Source organism: Lissotriton helveticus, chromosome 10 (genome assembly GCF_964261635.1).
Source record: "Lissotriton helveticus chromosome 10, aLisHel1.1, whole genome shotgun sequence".
Lineage (NCBI taxonomy): Eukaryota > Metazoa > Chordata > Amphibia > Caudata > Salamandridae > Lissotriton > Lissotriton helveticus.
In genome coordinates, this window is record NC_136071.1 from 1,157,758,604 (window position 1) to 1,157,777,137 (window position 18,534).

Below are 18,534 nucleotides of genomic sequence, written 5' to 3' on the forward strand. Positions count from 1 at the left end.
CACACATGACCGGGAAAAGGGGGCACATGAAAGATTTATACGGGACACACCAACAGGAGAAGAACGTCCGCATATTACAGCACACGCAGTTAGAGTGCTTTTTTTACATTTACTTAGCTGTCACCCCTCCACAACGTTCCCTCACTTTTACATTCCGCCTGAACAGCTTCACGCCCCCGACTGCAGAAAACCAAGCTGACCTGCTTCACTCGGACGTGATAGCATGGTGGTCAAGCTGCGCACAAACTCTATTTCTAGGTCTCGATGAGCGATAATTCGCACGGATTGAATAGGATTGCTCAGCTGCCATAGCTCAAACCCGTCCATTACCTGAGGCTCACCAGCCGGAAAGGAAGAGACTGTTTCCCAGGGTGCCATATGATGACGGAGTTCCGTCACTTCCTGTTGGGAGAGATGGGAAATGTAGTCTCAATCAAACATAAGCGCAATATACAACATATATGTGGCGCAAACAACCATGCACTATAGTAATGGGTGGGCCAGGGTATGATGAAGGGATTCTTTTCATTTGGGGTCCCAGAACAGCAGTCATCGCCAAGTGAACAGACACAGGCCATCGCTTGATAGCGCGGGCATCCTTTGCGTTTCAAGCCTCGCTTTGAATTTGCCTCCAATAAGTAGATAGCGAGATAAGTTTGATACTTTATGAATATAACGCAATAAAGGTTGCTCCATTCAATAAAGTCGTTTTGAAGACGACGCTGTCAAAAAGCTTCCATTAGACGTGTGCGGTGTGCGCCCTACAGAATCCGCTGCGTGCAGAATTTAGACCCGCTGTGTTGACACAGGAACCATTTGGGATGGAACGTTGATGTATTGGATGCTAAGAAGGAGCCTTAATATGGAAAAACACAGCGGCCATCTTGGAAAGGGAACATAATATTCCTTATCATGTAAATACTAGTTTTCTGTTTTGATATTTTGGGAGACTTTGTGAATTCGGCACGTTTATTGCGTCCCTATTTTATTGCTGACGTACAGTCTGAGTCTTGCTCTTCCCTGTGCCTTTTCTTTATCGTGTGGGTCTCCTATACTGTCTCTTTTTCCGGTGTTGTCTCTTTTCTATGTCTGCGCTGTTGGTGTGTAATCCCTCATTGAGCGGGCACAGTGGCAGAGAGCTGGGTACGCCATAGGTTGGGTTCAGCGCAACGTGTGCGGTACTGCTGGTTGGTTGGCACAGACACTGTGCAGGAGGTAGGTGTGTTTTTCCTTCGGCAGTTGTTAGGATGGGATGGGTGTATTTTAGCATGGTAGTAACTCAGGATTTATGCATATTTGGGGTCAGAAAGTTCTCCGTGTGTTCAGAGCTACGCATTCGGTAATCAGGGAAAGGTTAAGCAGAATAACTAAATTTATCGAGGGCAAAAGGGTATATTTCATAATTAGGGCTCCCGGTTTTTTGGTATTTTTTTTCTCATTTCCGTCTGTATTTATCCATATTTCTTTTTTATCAACTTTATCTGTCTTTATCCATATTTATGATGAGTTTTGTGAAACAAGCATTTACAATGCAATAGGTCTCGCAGCATTAAAGTTTGAGTTATTGGCATTGTGTATGACAATGCGTTGCATACATTTTTTCGAAAACTCTGAATTAGTGTATAAAGATGATTTGCAAACTGTCAGATGTTGCTTAATAATAAGGAGAGTTGGGAATAATTAGGATATGCTATCTTTTGCTATCCTGTGTTTTTTTTGTTATGCTATGCTATGTTTTGTGAGTGAGGGTGGGTGAGTGAGGGTGGGTGAGTGAGCGAGGGTGAGCGAGGGTGAGTGAGCGAGGGTGAGAGAGGGTGTGTGAGGGCGAGAGAGGGTGTGTGAGGGCGAGAGAGGGTGTGTGAGGGTGAGAGAGTGTGAGGGTGAGAGGGAGGGAGAGGGTGTGGGGGGGTGTGAGGGTGAGGGGGGGGTGTGAGGGTGAGGGGGGTGTAAGGGCGAGGGTGTAAGGGTGAGTGAGGGTGTGTGAGTGCGAGAGGGAGTGAGGGGGTGTGAAGGTGAGGGTGTTTGAGTGTGAGGGGGTGTGATGGTGAGGGGGTGACTTCCTACATCTGGAGTGAGGCAACGCAATGCAGGCGTTCCATGGGCGTTGCGATGGGTGTTCCTATGCAAATCCCATCGTTTTTGATGCAATTCCAGATTTTCCAAACCTGGTAAACCTATGAATGAACCAAAAAGATAGGCCTCCCCAGGTGAGGCGTCACAAGGAGAAATATGTTTATTTCTCCTTGTTTTGTCCTATTTCTATGTGTGCTGCGTTATGGATTGTTTTGTGGAGGAAGGTGTCCCTTACTGCCCAAAAACAATCCTTATTTCAGTGCAGGCACTGTTGCACCGTTGTGTTGGCGCTAGGCAGCCAAAATGGTGCCAGTGTAGGGAGTACGGACTGGAACGTGTCTTATTGCTTAAATACAGCGCATCCCTGCCCTTAGCCTTTGCCATGTTGCACAGGAGCCGTGCTGCTGTGCAAACTGTTTATAAAACATTGACATAGCCCATAGATCTATAATAGTTGAAACGTATTCGCTTTGCCAGTGCTTGTTTATCTCAGCGAGTAGAAAGTGTGCACACTGGTTATAGGAAAGCTTACAAGTAACTACAAGCACGGCAGGGATCCTGCACATGCTGCAGTGTCCGGATGAATGACCCTACTGTACCCTGCGACGCTCCCCGCTGACATCTGCCGTCTGACCGTCCCCTGGTAGAAACACCGGAGCTGCCCCCGGTCAGCGCTGCCTGCGGTGGCGCCGGTGCCGATGGGCACACAGACCCCCACAGCCCATGGGGCGAGCATCCTGCGGGCTCAGAGGGCGGGACGGCCGTGCCATGCAGGCCACGCGCACTGGGCGCCATGACGACACTCACTGCAAAGCACCAGCAGGATCTGACAGCACTCCTCTCAACATACATGCAGACATGCCATCTCATACACACATACATGCATATAGAAACACGCACACGTGCTTGCACACACACACGACACACGCATGTACACACATTCATATGTACATACATGCATGTACAGTCACACAGATGTGCACAGAAACACACGCATGTGCAGAGGATGAGGCTTTACTGCTGCAGTGGCCGGCTTTGAAGCTGGAGTCTGGCTGGAGGCGGAAGCATCCTGTGATCCTGGGCAGATCATGTCATCTCCCTGCTCCTGAGACGAATGTCGCCTCTGTCATGCAACAGGTGTTCATGTAAAGCGCTCTGAAGACTCTGGGTCAAGTTCACGCTCTATGAAACTACAAAAAACAAAGCATGTGCACACAGACATACCTACACACGCATGTGGACATGCACACTCCTACACAAACACACACACACATGTACACACTCGCACACATACACATTTATACACAGACACACTGCTGTATATAGCCACATGTGAATGAACACAAATACACATACATGTGCATACACATGCATACACATAGACATGCACAGACATGTTCACACACCTTCACACGCATGTGGACTTGCACACTTACACACTCTCACTCACATGTACACACACTCACATGTACACCCACACATACACATTTATACTCATACATATATGAGGCTATGGCGCAGATGTTGGCAGCGCAGGGTCTCCCCCCACACACATTTTCTTTCCTGTTTGTGAATTAGCTCCAAGCCGCTGTCGGCTGCAGCTCTTCTGTCACTCTCGGGGTGGGGGGGGGCTAGGGGTGGGGGGTATTGGGGGGGGGGGTGGACCCGGTTGGGTATCAGTGGTTTGGTAAGCAGTGAACACCTGCAGCGGGACCTCTTGAGACGATTCCAGGTCAGTCTCTAGACCGTCCTTTACATCGAGAAGGAGAGCCGAGCCAGAGGCAGAGCCGAGCCATGAGCCTGGCCTGCCCTAAGAGCCCAGTCAGAGCTAGAGCCGAGCTCGAGTCGAGCCAGAGCCGAGCAAAGGTCGAGCCAGAGCCGAGCAAAGCTCGAGCCGATCTAGAGCCGGAGCCGAGCCATGTGTGGCCTGTCGCCTGTCCTAAGAGCCCAGCCAAAGCCAGACCCGAGCTCGAGCCAATAAAGAACCGAGCTCCAGCCGAGCCGCAGTCCAGCCGAGCCAGAGCCGGGCCTGAGCCGAGGCCTAGCCAGAGCTGAGCCATGAACCTGGCCTGCCCTAAGAGCCGAGCTCGAGCCGCAGTCGAGTCGAGCCTGAGCCGAGCAGCAGTTTGTCCTGCTCTAAGAGCCGAAGCATCCACAGACCTGTCCCCTGCATGGACGCGGCTCATCTGCCTAAAAAACGTAAGTAATGTAGACTGTCCTTGTGACACCAGATCACTTCATCCAGTGGCATTAATCGGAGGTGTCACATTAGATGAATGGTGCCCCCCCCCACTCTCACCCTCCATTGTTCGCGCCGCCCCCGCTCCTGAACACGATGCGTCCAGCGCTGCTGCCTCACAGCGCTTTGATCCATTGCTGCCGCTTCATAGCGCTTTGATCCAGCGCTGCCGCCTCACAGCTCTTTGATCCAGCGCTGCCGCCTCATAGCGCTTTGATCCCACCCCATCCATTGCCAGCGTAGCCTCCCAAGCACCCCCCCCCTCTGTACAGCCCCCACCCCAGATCACACAAAGCGCCCTGACGCATCCAGCCCTGCTGCTGACAGGGGCGGCAGATGCTCTCCAGTCCCGGATCCTCGGAGGTGGGGGCTCCTGCTATCCTGGGGGTGGTTGGGGGGGGGGGGGCTCCTGCTGCCCTTGTTCCTGCTGCGCGGCGGGGGGGATGCACTGCAGTCCCTGCTGCTGCTCCTGTTCCTGCTGCTGGACTCGGGGTTCCTCCTGTCAGTGTCCTCGTATCTCCTCTCCCTCCTGCCCCTGGTGAACTTTCCCTCCCTGCCGCCGCCGGGCAGTGCTCGGCCAGCCTCGGTGCAGACTGGAAACGTGTGTTTGTGTGTGAGGGAGACAAGCCTCACAGGCAGCGCCGCTGATAGCACGCTTAACCCTTCCCGCGCCGGCAGAGCCCGCATTCTCCCACAGCAGCTGCAGAGACGCTTGAAGAGGAGCGAAACTGAAACCTGGTCTGCGGTGGGACTTCCGTCTTGAAAAGCCTGCGCACGCGCACACGGAGTGCCTGGCCAGAGGAGTGGTGACGCGGGGCTCCCATGTCCGAGGGAGTGCCCCGCAGAGGATGCAGAGTCGGGCGATGCGGTGAGTGCGGTTAGTTGGGGGGGGTCTCTCTGTATGTGTGGGCGGCGGGGGGGGCATTGTTTGTGTGTGTTCGCTCATGTGTGTGTGTAGAGGCGGCGGGCGGGGGGGGCTGGGGAGGTGTGGTGTGGTGTGTGTCTGTATGTGTGCGTGCGTGTGTGTGTCTGTGTGCGTGCGTGCGTGTGTGTGTCTGTGTGCGTGCGTGATCCATGACTGAAGAGCCGGCCCGAATCGGAGCGTGTGTTCACGCGCGCGACCTAATCCGATTCTGGCTGACTGCGTGCGCGTGACAGTCTGTTGTCTCCTCTGTCTTGTCCTTGAAAGCGAAAAAGACTGAAATGATTCCAATAGTCTCGCTTTGCGACAGCAGGGGCTTTCGCCCCTGCAATCGCAGGCGCGAGACCTAAAAAGTAAAGCTGAAACTGGTATATTTCCACGTTTATTTACCAATAAATATGCAGTCATGCTAGAATGCCTGCCAGGTTTCAGTGATATGAACACCCACAGAAGATAAATCAATGCACTTACATTAAAATACCAACATATCTGCAACCGTGAAACTTACCTCGGACTGTATGAATAATTAGACATTACTCCATGTATGTTTTAAAAAGGTTTTATTGAATGAAATTATTTTACTGCAATTGCCAATTTTATTGAAATTTTGAAACATTTGGCTGAAACATTTTAGATTATTTTATGGACATGTTTTATTATGAAATCTGTTAGATTTGGGGTCTCTGGTTGGCACAGGTAGGTACTTGTGACAAGCAGGGACCCTCTCCTCTAGTCAGGGAAAGGGGACTACACTTCTAAAATAACCCCTGCTCACACTCAAGGTAGCGTGGCAAGAGCAGCCAAGGCTTTACTTCAGAGGCGTTGTAAGTTAAGCAGTTGTGACCACATACAGTAACCCAGTGACAACACTACAAATGGACACCACACAGGTTTTATATAAAAAACATGTAGACTTTATATAGAGTAACCACAAGACCATAAAGACAAAAATACACACTGTGATTACTTTAAGATGGTAGATTTAAGCTTAGTTTAGTTCAGTTCAGTTCTTAGATGCGACACTCTGCGTCAATGTACCTTAAGTTGTGTTGCGCTTCCGCGACAAGCAATGTCGCATCGATGGGAAATGCGGCAAAGTTCAGGTGCAAAGAAATAAAGACGTGAAGATCTTCCAGATGCGGCAAGCTTCTCGGGGATGCGTGAAGCTCTCGGTTCGATGCGTGGACTGCAGCGGCGACACCCTTATGATGCGACGGCAACAGCTCCAGCGGTGACGCTCTTCTCCGCAATGTGTGAAACTACCGCTCAATGCGACAACTACAGCGACGCCATCCAAGATGCGAAGGCAGCAGCTCCAACGGCAGCACGCTTCTCGGGGATGCTAGGTGTTCATGGTCGATCGGGTGCAATGCGACAGTTCCAGCGGTGACACCCTCCTTCTTCAGCGTTGCGACGGCAGGTACAGCGACGGCGACACGCTCCGACCTCGTTGCGAGATTCTTCTCCTGATGCAGTGCAGTGCGACAACCATAGCCGCGACACCCTCCTTCTTCAAAGTTGCGACGGCGACACGCTTCCTCTTCGTTGCAGCACGCTTCTCTCTAATGCGGTGCAGTGCAACAGTTCCAGCGGCCACACCCTCCTTTCTCCGGAGTTGCGGTGGCAGGCACAGCGACGGCGACACGCTTCTCGTTGAGTTGCGCTTCCAGCTCCTTGCAACACGCAGTTCCTCAGAAGGCCCAAAACAGCAGCAGGCACTTCCACAAGAACTCTGGGGAGCTGGGGGGTGAAGTCTGTTGCCCCCGAGACTTCAGCAGGAGGCAAGCTCTTTTCCAAGCCCTTGGAGATCCTTCACAAGTTCTTCTTGTAGTCCAAAAGTGTTCTAATTTCATGGGAGCATGATCCCAATATTTATACCCCAAAATCCTTTGTTTTCTGAGGTGAGAGGGGCCTTTGCCTAGTCCAAACCAGTTCCTGAGCACTTTGTTTTCCAGACCTCTCCTTTCCTTTCACAGTGCAAGGCAGAAATATCAGACGCCCCACAGGAGGTGGAGCCAGCATTGTGGAAGGCAAGTACAGTCTTGGAGCACTCTGTTGACAGTCTTCCTTCTCTTCTTTCAGTGTGCAGGGCAGAGACATCAGCCGCTCCTCATGGGGTGGAGCCAGCGTTGTGGGAGGCAGGCACAGACAGCCCTATTCAGAGTGCAGGTGCACTCCTCCCTCCCATCAAGATGCAGATCTCTCTATTCACCACTGGGTGACTCAGCCTGTCTCCTGGAATTCCCCAGCCCTGTCACTCACAGAAACCAGACATAGGAATACACAACCTAGCAGAGGCAGGTTTGAATGGTTAGACAAGCAAAGACCTACTTTCTAAAAGTAGTATTTGCAGACACAGAATATTAAAATAACCTTCACTAAAATATGTATTTTATTATTCTGAGTTCAGGCATGCTAAACTCTAATTTCTACCATGATCTCTGCGGCTGTTAGGATTATAAAATTTAACCATTCTCACAGCCCATTCTGGCCTATGGAGAACAGGTAGCCTTGCAATAGTGAAAAACGAAAATGGCTGTAATTCACTATTAGGACATGCCACACACATCAGGGCTTGTCCTGCCTTATACTTACAATGCACCCTGCCCTTGGGCCTACCATAGGGGTGACTGATATGAAGAAAAGGGAAGGTTTAGGGACTGGGAAGTGGGTGCACTTGCCCAGTGAGCATGACAGTACCAGACTGCACGCAGGCTCTGCAATGGCAGACCTTAGACACATTTTACAAGGCTGCTTCTGTGGGGGGCACAACCAGTGCTGCAGGCCCACCAGCAGCATTTGGATTACAAGCCCTGGCACACTCAGTGCACCAGACTAGGGCCTGACAAGTAAACCTACTAGCCAAACATGGAACCACTGATTAATACATGAATTTACAATATGCAGCACTTGCACTGTGGCACTGAATAACAGTGGCACAGTGCCCCAAAAATCTAACACCAGCAAAAACACATGAGGCAACAGCAAAAAAATGGAAGGGAGACCCACACCAATGGTGCCAGGTCTAACACGTGTCCCCTCCAGCCGAAAAGTGGGGAGAACTACCCTAACTCCTGGGAGTTCTCTTCACTAAGGTGGAAAAATCTGGACAGACCATCAGCGTTGGCGCGTTCTGTACCAGGGCGGTGTTCCACCATAAAGTCCATACCCTGCAGGGAAATAGACCACCTCAACAGCTTTGGATTCTCACCCCTCATCTGCATCAACCATCTGAGGGGTCTGTGGTCTGTCTGAACCCGGAAGTGAGTCCCAAACAGGTATGGTCTCCGCTTCTTCAGTGCTCAGACCACAGCAAATGTCTCACGCTCAATAGCACTCTACCTCTGTTCCTGCGAAGGTAACCTTCTACTGATAAAGGCTACAGGTTGATCTAGGCCCTCCTCATTCATTTGTGACAAAACAGCCCCCACACCATGCTCTGAAGCGTCTTGTCTGGACAATGAACTCTCTTGAGAAGTTGGGTGCCAGGAGCACGGGCGCCGTGCACATGGCAGCTTTCAGGGCCTCAAAGGCTTTCTGACAGGTGTCAGTCCAAATCACTTTCTTGGGCTGCTTCCTGAAAGTCAGCTCTGTCAAGGGAGCAACAATGTTGCCATAGCCCTTGACAAACCTCTTGTGAGTCCTAAAAAGGCTCTCACCTCTGTTTGGGTTTTATGTGGCTCCCAAGCCAGGATGGTTTCAATCTTGGGTTGTAGGGGCCCCACCTGGCCACTCCCAACTTGGTGTCGCAAGTACACCACAGAGCCCTGCCCGATCTGGCACTTACTCGCCTTGATCGTGAGGCCTGCTTTCCACAGTGCCAACAACACTTCCCAGAGGTGGCGCAGATGTTCTTCCCAAGTGACATTGAACACTGCAATGTCATCCAGGTAGGCGGCACTGAACTCATCCAGTCCAACCAACACCTGGTTGACCAACCTCTGAAAGGTGGCAGGGGCATTCTTCATCCCAAAAAGCATAACACTGAACTGGAAATGCCCATCTGGTGTGGAGAATGCTGACCTCTCCTTTGCCCCATCAGTCAAGGCGATCTGCCAGTACCCAGACGTAAAATTAAACGTGCTGAGGTACCGTGCAGCCCCTAGCCGATGATTGAGCTCATCAGCTCTGGGGGTGGGGTGCGCGCCAGTCTTCCTGACTGAATTGAGCCCTCTGTAGTCTACACAGAACCGGAGTTCGGGTGTGGCACCCGGCGCTGCAGCCTTCGGGTATACAAAAAAAGGAGAGAGGGACCCAAAAATCGCACAGGGGCAGGGTACCAAAAGACGGTTGTCTAAAGAAGATTCCCCTGGGAAACCAGTATAACACACCAATATGATACACCACTCTACCAATCACACTCAGATCCCAAAAAGGTATCTGTACACACTCTCAGGTTTATTCTATCCTCAGGGTGAACCAGAAAAACAAATCAAAAACAAACAAATGATATTAAAAAGGATAAGCAAGCAATTTATTTAAAAAATCTTTATAATGCAATGTGGGAAGATTAAATTGTTATCCTGAAGAAGGCGGGCAGTTATCTATTTGGGACCCGCCGAAACGCGTCGATGCTTTTTATTTGGGAATACTCCACGGATACATGTCGGATGCATTTTTGAGTATCTAGTTTAAAATGTTTTCTACCTAGAGCTTCTCTGCATCAAAAATCATTTATTCATTGGTCTTAGTACCGTGCTGTTTCCCTGATCTGATTTACATTGTTTCTTGCTGTAGCTCTGTCCCACTGTTAGGATTATTGCGTTTCTATGCAATGTTTTTTTAACCTGTATTCATATTGTATTATGAATTTTTAACTATATGGCTATTGTTGTCCAAAAAATATTTTTTAAATAAATTGCTTTTTGGGATCTGAGTGTGATTGGTAGAGTGGTGTATCATATTGGTGTGTTATACTGGTTTCCCAGGGGAATCTTCTTTAGACAACTGCAGCCTTTGGGACCAAGACCACTGGGCTGGCCCAAGGACTGCTAGATGACTCAATCACCCCAAGTGTAAGCATCTTTGAGACCTCCTCTTGAATGCAAGCTCTTACCCTGTCAGTTACCCTGTAAGACTTGTGCTTCACAGGTAAGCTGTCTCCTGTGTCCACATCATGGACGCACCAATCTGTGACACCAGGAACCATGGAAAATAGATCAGAAAACTGTCCCAGCAACTGGCGGCAATCATTCTGTTGCTCGGGGGTCAGTGTGGAAGAGAGGTTAACACCATCCACTGACCCATCTTGCTCTGAGGCTGACAGGAGGTCAGGAAGAGGCTCAGTCTCCTCCTCCATCCCAGCATCTGTTGCCAAGAGCATGCCCACTTCAGACCTCTCCAAGTGGGGCTTAAGGCGGTTGACATGTAGGACCCTCAAGGGGTTCCTAGGAGACCGCAAGTCCACCAAATAGGTAACAGGACTCTTGCGCTCCACAACCTCAATCGGTCCGGTCCACTTATCTTGGAGCGCGCAGGGCTCCACTGGGGCCATGACTCACACCTTCTGTCCAGGTTGAAGCTCTACCAGAGTGGCATTGTGGTCATACCAGCGCTTCATCTCCTCCTGGCTGGCCTCCAGATTCGCCTGAGCGAGTTCACTGAAGCGCCTGGTCTGGTTCCTAAAGGCCAGCATGTAGCTATATACATCCTGGGGAGGTTTCCTGGGAGATTGTTCCCAGCCTTCTTTAACCAGACTCAGAGGTCCTCTGACTGGGTGTCCATAGAAAAGCTCAAAGGGACTGAACCCTAGAGATTTCTGTGGCATCTCCCGGCATGCAAAGAGTAGGCATGGTAAGAGGACGTCCCACTTACGCCTCATGGGTTCCTCAAGACCCATAATCATGCCCCTCAAGGTCCGGTTGAACCTTTCAACCAGCCCATTTCCTTGGGGGTGGTAAGGAGTGGTAAACTTGTAAGTTACACCACGCTCCTGCCACAGGGACTTCATATACTTGGAAATGAAGTTGGTCCCCTGGTCAGACACTACCTCGCGAGGGAATCCCACTCCGGAGAAAATTCCCATCAGTGCTCGTTCCACCACGAGGGCCGTCGCTGTCCTCAGAGGTATGGCTTCCGGGTACCGGGTGGCATGGTCCGCCAAGACCAGGATGAACATGTTGCCCATTGTGGGGCCACCTGACCCCAAGACAGCAATGTCAATCCCCCCCCCCCGCTCAAAGGGGCTACTGACCACAGGGAATGGCTGGAGAGGAACCTTGTGCTTCCTCCCACTCTTTCCACTTGCCTGGCAAGTCTGACAGGTCCTGCAATGAGTATCGGAACTCTTGCACATTTGGGGCCAATGAAAGTGGGTGACAAGCCATTCAAAGGTCTTGTCCTGCCCCAAATGTCCTGCTAATGGCACATCTTGAGCCAGCCCCAGTAGGAAGGCTCTGAACTTCTGGGGTACCACCAGCACACGGGCTGACCAAGGATCAACAACCTTAGGCTCACTATACAGGAGACCATTCTCCCAGTGAATCAAGTGTGACCCTGACTGATCACCTGCTGCCTGGCTTGCTGCACGCCCACAAGAGAAGGGCACTCTCTCTGTTCCTTGCAAAATTCTTCCCTGGAGGGACCTCCTTCTTGCTGCCAATGGGTCAGCTCAGGTAGGTCTCCCAGTTCAGCTATCTGCTCCCTGGTAGGCTCCAGGGCATCCCCCTCAGGGTCTACCTCCTCCTGGGCCGTGGGAACTTCAGGGGCCGGTTTCCCGCGCCCCTCGCCACTTCTCTCTGTGGCAGGGTCCTGGGCCTCCCTCTCAGGCTCCAGGTCCTCTTGAGAACCCCTACTGGGTGACATTGACCGGGTGGTCACGCACTCCCAGTCAGGCAGTCCAACCATCTTCAAGTGAGTTGTTTTCTCCACCTTTTCCCAAAGGGAGCTCTCCAAATCATTACCCAACAAACAGTCAACAGGCATGGTGGGCCTCACAGCTACCTGAAGAGTACCAGAGACACCCCCCCCCCCACTCAAAGGGAATCTGAGCCATTAGACAATGACTCTCTGTGTTGTCGGAGTTAACAACTCGGCAAAATGCATGAGGTACAATCTGCTCTTGAGTCACCAGGTGACACCTGACAGCTGTCACACTGGCTCCTGTGTCTCTAAGAGCCTCCACCTTTCTGCCATTAACGGTCACTCGCTGCCCATATTTCTTGGTGTTCCTGGGTAGCTGAGCTTCTGAGACCGTCTCACAGTCTCCTAAAGAGACAAGGGTCATCTGTATGGGACCCCCCCACCTTGGACTTCAATCTCCTCTCACAAGGCTACACTAGCCATCTTCCTGGGCGGAGCACCAGGGGGTGTTTGTTTACCAAACTGGCGGCACCTGGTATCATTCGCCATATGACCCAGATCACCACACTTGTAACATTTCGGGGGCCCCTGGGGAACAGGACTACCTGTGGGGCCCCCTGCTTTCTCTCAAGGGGGAGGCTGAGAACCTTTCACGGGGTTCCCTTGGGGACTACTTTGGGGCCCTTTGCGGAACTCCTTCTGTTTACCCTTGTCCCTCCCCAATCTTCTGCTGGGGACCCTGCCAACCTTTGGCTGAGTCTCCCATGTGACCCTTGTGGACCCTGGTACTGACCCAGTGGTCCGCCTCCTCAGCAAGCTTCCTAGGGTTAGTCAGCTTGCTATCTATCAGATGCTGGCGCAGCTCTGGTAAACAATTATCAGACAAGTGCTCCCATGCAATCAAATCAAAGAGACCTTGAAAATCATCAACCTTGCTGCCCTTTACCCAACCATCCAATGCTCTGCAAAAGAAAGTGACATATTCAACCCAAGTACTGTTTTCTAACTTTTTGCATTTCCTGAACCTCTGCCTATAGAGCTCAGGTGTCAAACCATATCTAGACATCAATGCATCTTTCATGTGGCTGTATGAATTGTGGACATCAGAAGCCAGGTCTAACAATGTATCCCGCCCCTCACTAAGGAACCTTCCCCAAAACTCCGCTCCCCAATCTCTCTCAGGGACCCGGTGGGAAGACATGGCTACCTCATAGGCTCTGAAACCATTGGCCAATATCATCATTTTTGTAAAACTGCTTAACCACATGCTTGGGAATCTACACCCTACTTTCTGTATGTACTGCTGGTGGCGCTGCCTCCAGAGGGAGTAATCTGTAAACTTTTAGCTTTTAACTCCAACTCCCTCAACTTTTTCATGCTCAAACTGTATCTTTTTTTCCTCAAGATCCAACTTTCTATTTTCTATTTCTAGCTGCCTATCAACCTTGAACCTGGTTAATTCCATTTCATGCCTTCTTGATCTCTCTCTGTCCTCCAACTCCTCTGGAAACAGACTTTTGTTAGACGCATGGCTACTTGCAGGGGAAGGTGGCTTCCTTCCTCCAGGGCCTAATAGCCTTCACTCTAAATCCAGAAGTGGAAACATTACATTTCTTGCAAAAGTACTTCAGCTGCTTTACTTTGTAGCTCTCTAGCTTCTCTTCTTCCCATTCACAATCAATAGAGGCTATGGATTCTGTATCTCCCATGATAACTGATTCAGGCATCTTTCAAAAATAGGCAATCCAAAAATCAACAAGCATTTACAATGCAACGGTTTCGCCTTTCCAAAAGTTAGAGATATTGGCATTGTAAATGACAACATTTTTATTTATGTGTTGGTTTTGAAAACCGATAAATGGCATTGTCATTTACATTGCCAACAGCTTAATCTCTCCCAAATGTAAGACCTATTGTACCCTACTGGACGAGCTCATCAGACAGCAATTACTACCACACACACACACCCAGAGCCAGCCACACACACCCACACCCAGAGCCACACCCACACCCAGAGCCACAGCCACCCAAACACCCAGAGCCACACACACACACCCACACACCCAGAGCCACACACACACACCCACACACCCAGAGCCACACACACACCCACACACCCAGAGCCACACACACACCCACACACCCAGAGCCACACACACACCCACACACCCAGAGCCACACACCCACCCACACACCCAGAGCCACCCACACACCCAGAGCCACCCACACACCCAGAGCCACACCACCCACACACCCAGAGCCACACCACCCACACACCCAGAGCCACACACACCCACACACCCAGAGCCACACACACCCAGAGCCACACACACCCAGAGCCACACACACCCAGAGCCACACACACCCAGAGCCACACACACCCAGAGCCACACACACCCAGAGCCACACACACCCAGAGCCACACACACCCAGAGCCACACACACCCAGAGCCACACACACCCAGAGCCACACACACCCAGAGCCACACACACCCCCAGAGCCACACACACCCCCAGAGCCACACACACCCCCAGAGCCACACACACCCCCAGAGCCACACACACCCCCAGAGCCACACACACCCCCAGAGCCACACACACCCCCAGAGCCACACACACCCCCAGAGCCACACACACCCCCAGAGCCACACACACCCCCAGAGCCACCCCCCCCCAGAGCCACCCCCCCCCAGAGCCACCCCCCCCCAGAGCCACCCCCCCCCAGAGCCACCCACCCCGAGCCACACACACCCGAGCCACACACACCCCGAGCCACACACACCCGAGCCACACACACCCGAGCCACACACACCCGAGCCACACACACCCCGAGCCACACACACCCCGAGCCACACACACCCCGAGCCACACACACACCCCGAGCCACACACACACCCCGAGCCACACACACACCCCGAGCCACACACACACCCCGAGCCACACACACACCCCGAGCCACACACACACCCCGAGCCACACACACACACATCCAGAGCCACACACACACACATCCAGAGCCACACACACACACATCCAGAGCCACACACACACATCCAGAGCCACACACACACCCAGAGCCACACACACACACACACACACACCAGGAGACACACACACACACACCTAGGAGAGAAAGCGCAGCGAGGGGGCAGGGAAGCAAGCGCAGCGAGGGGGCAGGGAAGCAAGCACAGCGAGGGGGCAGGGAAGCAAGCGCAGCGAGGGGGCAGGGAAGCAAGCGCAGCGAGGGGGCAGGGATGCAAGCGCATGAAGTGGGTGCGTAGAATGACACCATCTGGTCTCCCCTTACTGGAGAAATGTCTGCTTCTGTGGGGGCCTACATAGTGCCGCTCTTTTGGAGAATAGAGTTGGAACCTGGCTCGGAGGAGGGAATGTCTCTAACAGTACTTGCAGATGGGAGCATTTTGGGAAAGCTCTGGGAGAAGGGAGCGTGTGTGCAGATACTTCACTGCCTTCTCGGTCACTGGGGACACTGTCACTAAATAATGAGAGAGTCTCTGCATTGTAGTTTTCCAACTAAATTCTGTGCTGGACTGTCAAAGACATAGACTAAAAATACCCTATTCAACAAACTTTAGTAGAGTGTGAAGTATTTTCTGGGAGCCCGTGAGGAAGAAAAACCGGAATGGCACTGGAACTAGAAGATGGCAAACACCCCTTCCCCCCCATCAAGAGGCTAGGCATACGAGTAAGTCAACCCTATCTGTGCTTTGAGACTCTTCTTAAGCAAACTGCTGGTAAGAAGTCTGAAACTGTTCTTATGTAAAGCAGATGTAAAGCACTGTTCTTGTGTAAAGCACTAGGCCTGGTTTGCACTATATAAAACTGCTACATAAAAAAATGAACAGCATGAAGCAGATTCATAAAGGTTATGAAGACATTAAAGAATAAGGGGTGTAAATAATAGGATCACGGTTAGAAACTCAACATCAGGACAATGGAATTTGTAGAACAAAATGCACTTACGGAGGTGGAATATCCACTAGCAAGGTGGGCTTTCCACCACCAGATGTTATGGGAGAGGGAGAGAAAGGGGAACTTCTGTACACTGAAGTATGCACAGCAACATTCAGTGAACAGTCACTAACTTGTAGCTTTTCACAAACGTTTCTATGGAGCGGTCCCACCTAGTATATACATGTGAAACTACTACTGTTAAAGCTGTGTGCAGAGTGAGAAATGGGAGGGGTCACACCCATATTTCATCCGGATGTAGTGGAAGTGGTGCCTCCAGAGGGAATTGGGCAAATACAGTTAAATGTTCAAACACATATATGCAAAAGATTGAATCAACCAGAGGAGAACATTTGGGGAAGGATTTTGAGCTTACTATGTACAGGAGGGTACCTATACCACTCATCCACACTCTTAGACTGACAAAATTCCATTAGAGTCCCATCGAATGTGCTAATGTGGCCGGGGTACAGTGATGACTGAGGACCTGTTTCCGATGTATTACTAACTTTCAGTTGCCATTGGGATGCTTGTTTCTTAGATCTTACTGGTCCTGGACCAATTCTTTCTGCTTTTTTCTGGTTTGAGGTTCCGGACACAGCTTCTTGAAGCTGTCTGGGCCGATTCCATCTCACTTAGTGATACAGCATTTCAACACAGTCCAGGAGCCCCTTCTTAGGGAGCACCTTGTTGCCCCACTGGAGTTCAGTAGACCGAGCCTACTGTTTAAAGTAAAGCTGGCTGACTGTCCTTTCTACTGTCAAAGGCTTGTATCTCAGAAGCATGGCCATTAGGATATCATATATGTGCCCTCCTGAAGCTGGCAATGTTGTAAAGTTGAGGGGAACAGCCATTACCTTGGGCACGGGACTGGACAAACTATTCTGCCCCTCTGGCCGTTCCCGGGAGACTGCTGGACAGGGTGTCTGCTTCTGAGCGGGGTGCCGTGGCGTGATCCAATAAGGAATTCGCCATTCTACAGTCATGGGCTGTTTCGAACAGTTTTTAACAGTTTTTTGCAGGCAGCCAACAGAGCTGCCTTTCCACTTAAACGGCACCAGTGCTTAATTGTAGATCGACAGATTTTCCGAGGACACCGCCAGCACTGTCGAATGCCACAATACCAAATATCAAGGTTGCCTGATCGTGTTCCCGCCTCCTGCTGCCTCTTCCCCACTCTACACTTCCTCTCTCTTTGTATCTATCTCTTGTCAGCTTTGTCATCTCTGTTTTCTCCTTCTGTCACAGTTTCCTCTTATTCCTTCTTTCTACCTTTTCGTCATTTCTGTATCTTGTACCCAGTCACTTTCAATTAGAAAATGAAGTCCGGCCCCTGAAGAATGAGTGCCGATTCCCCGCACTGGCAGCACCCCGAGCGCGCGCTCACCTCGATTCTAGCAGATCACGGTGAGGCAAACTTCCTTGTTTTACCATCAGAAACCCTTCGTCTGAAAAGTCGAAAAGATGCTGCTAGAGAGCTCGTGCACTCAATGAGTGGGGGGGGGGGAAGAAGGCGGATAGTGTGAAGAAGTTCCTTCCAGGGTTTGTGTCTGCTAGTCAACGCGGCTAGTGGTGCTAGTAATGAGCGCTGCAGCTACAGGCAGACGTCAGGCTTTGGAGTGCCCGGTCCGGTGAGTGAGTGAAAATACTTGCATAGTACCACCCGCCAAACCCAAGCGCCTAGGGGAATGACGTGCACTTCTGAAAACAATGTTATGCACCGGGTCAGAAACAAACGCCTAATACCGTCGCTAGACCGCTAAATTCGGAACTTTGGCAATGCTCTCAGAGTTTGCCAATCACTGAATGTTCCCTAATGAAAATGCACATGGCCTGCGTCGAGAAAGAAGTGATTGAGGAATGCTTGAATGAACCTCAGAAATTGGTAATTCCTCTGGGCTGTACTCCGGTCCACAGTTTTTCAGTTCACTGTTTGATGGAGTTCTGCTTCAAGGTGCTAGGTGTTCGAAATTCATCGGCAAGGACTTTTCACCCCTGGTCCTATAGAACCCACGCTGTGCTCAGCACGGCTGAGTGCTCAGTGTCTCCCTACTCCCAAGCGAACTTCAGTCTGCCCGCACCTCCCTGGCATTGGTAGGCACATGTCCCCCCACGTGTTGACTTTATCCCTGATGCCGAATCTTGAAACTGATGCACTTTCATCTAAATAGCTATGAAAAGCATCACAACTCTAAGCCCTTGGGCATCGCATGGGGGGGGGGGGGGGGTCTATGCAAATACCAATAAAATATATACAAAGAAATCCCTGTGACTCGGTGTCGTTTGAAGTACCAGTCGTCGTTGCTGAGTGAGAGTATGCACAGGAGCACAATCCGCGCGTGTCTTGAGGGCACTCCCGACTTTTAAAAAATGGGGACGTTATGCGCAATATTTCATTTCTGCTTCCCGTGTCCATTCCAGACTACGAACTATAGTCACATAAACCTGTCAAAGAGAGGCGTTTTGGGGAGAGAAAAAAATGAATGCATTCTGGTCTAACCGTGATAACAGCTGTCCTCTACCATTC

General features: G+C 51.0%; 1 protein-coding gene across 3 annotated transcripts in view; it reads left to right on the top strand.

Annotated features, from left to right (window-relative positions):
- Nucleotides 1-1,099: 1,099 nt before the first annotated feature.
- The window catches only part of LOC144784889 (NF-kappa-B inhibitor-interacting Ras-like protein 1), a 150,219-nt gene continuing 132,784 nt past the window's right edge, over nucleotides 1,100-18,534 (top strand). Inside the window, exon 1 of one of the 3 annotated variants that reach the window (XM_078663982.1) lies at nucleotides 1,100-1,215. The gene's annotated coding sequence lies outside the window, so the exon portion shown is untranslated. The remainder of the gene's footprint in view (nucleotides 1,216-18,534) is intronic. The other 2 variants (XM_078663984.1, XM_078663983.1) reach the window with 2 other exon arrangements.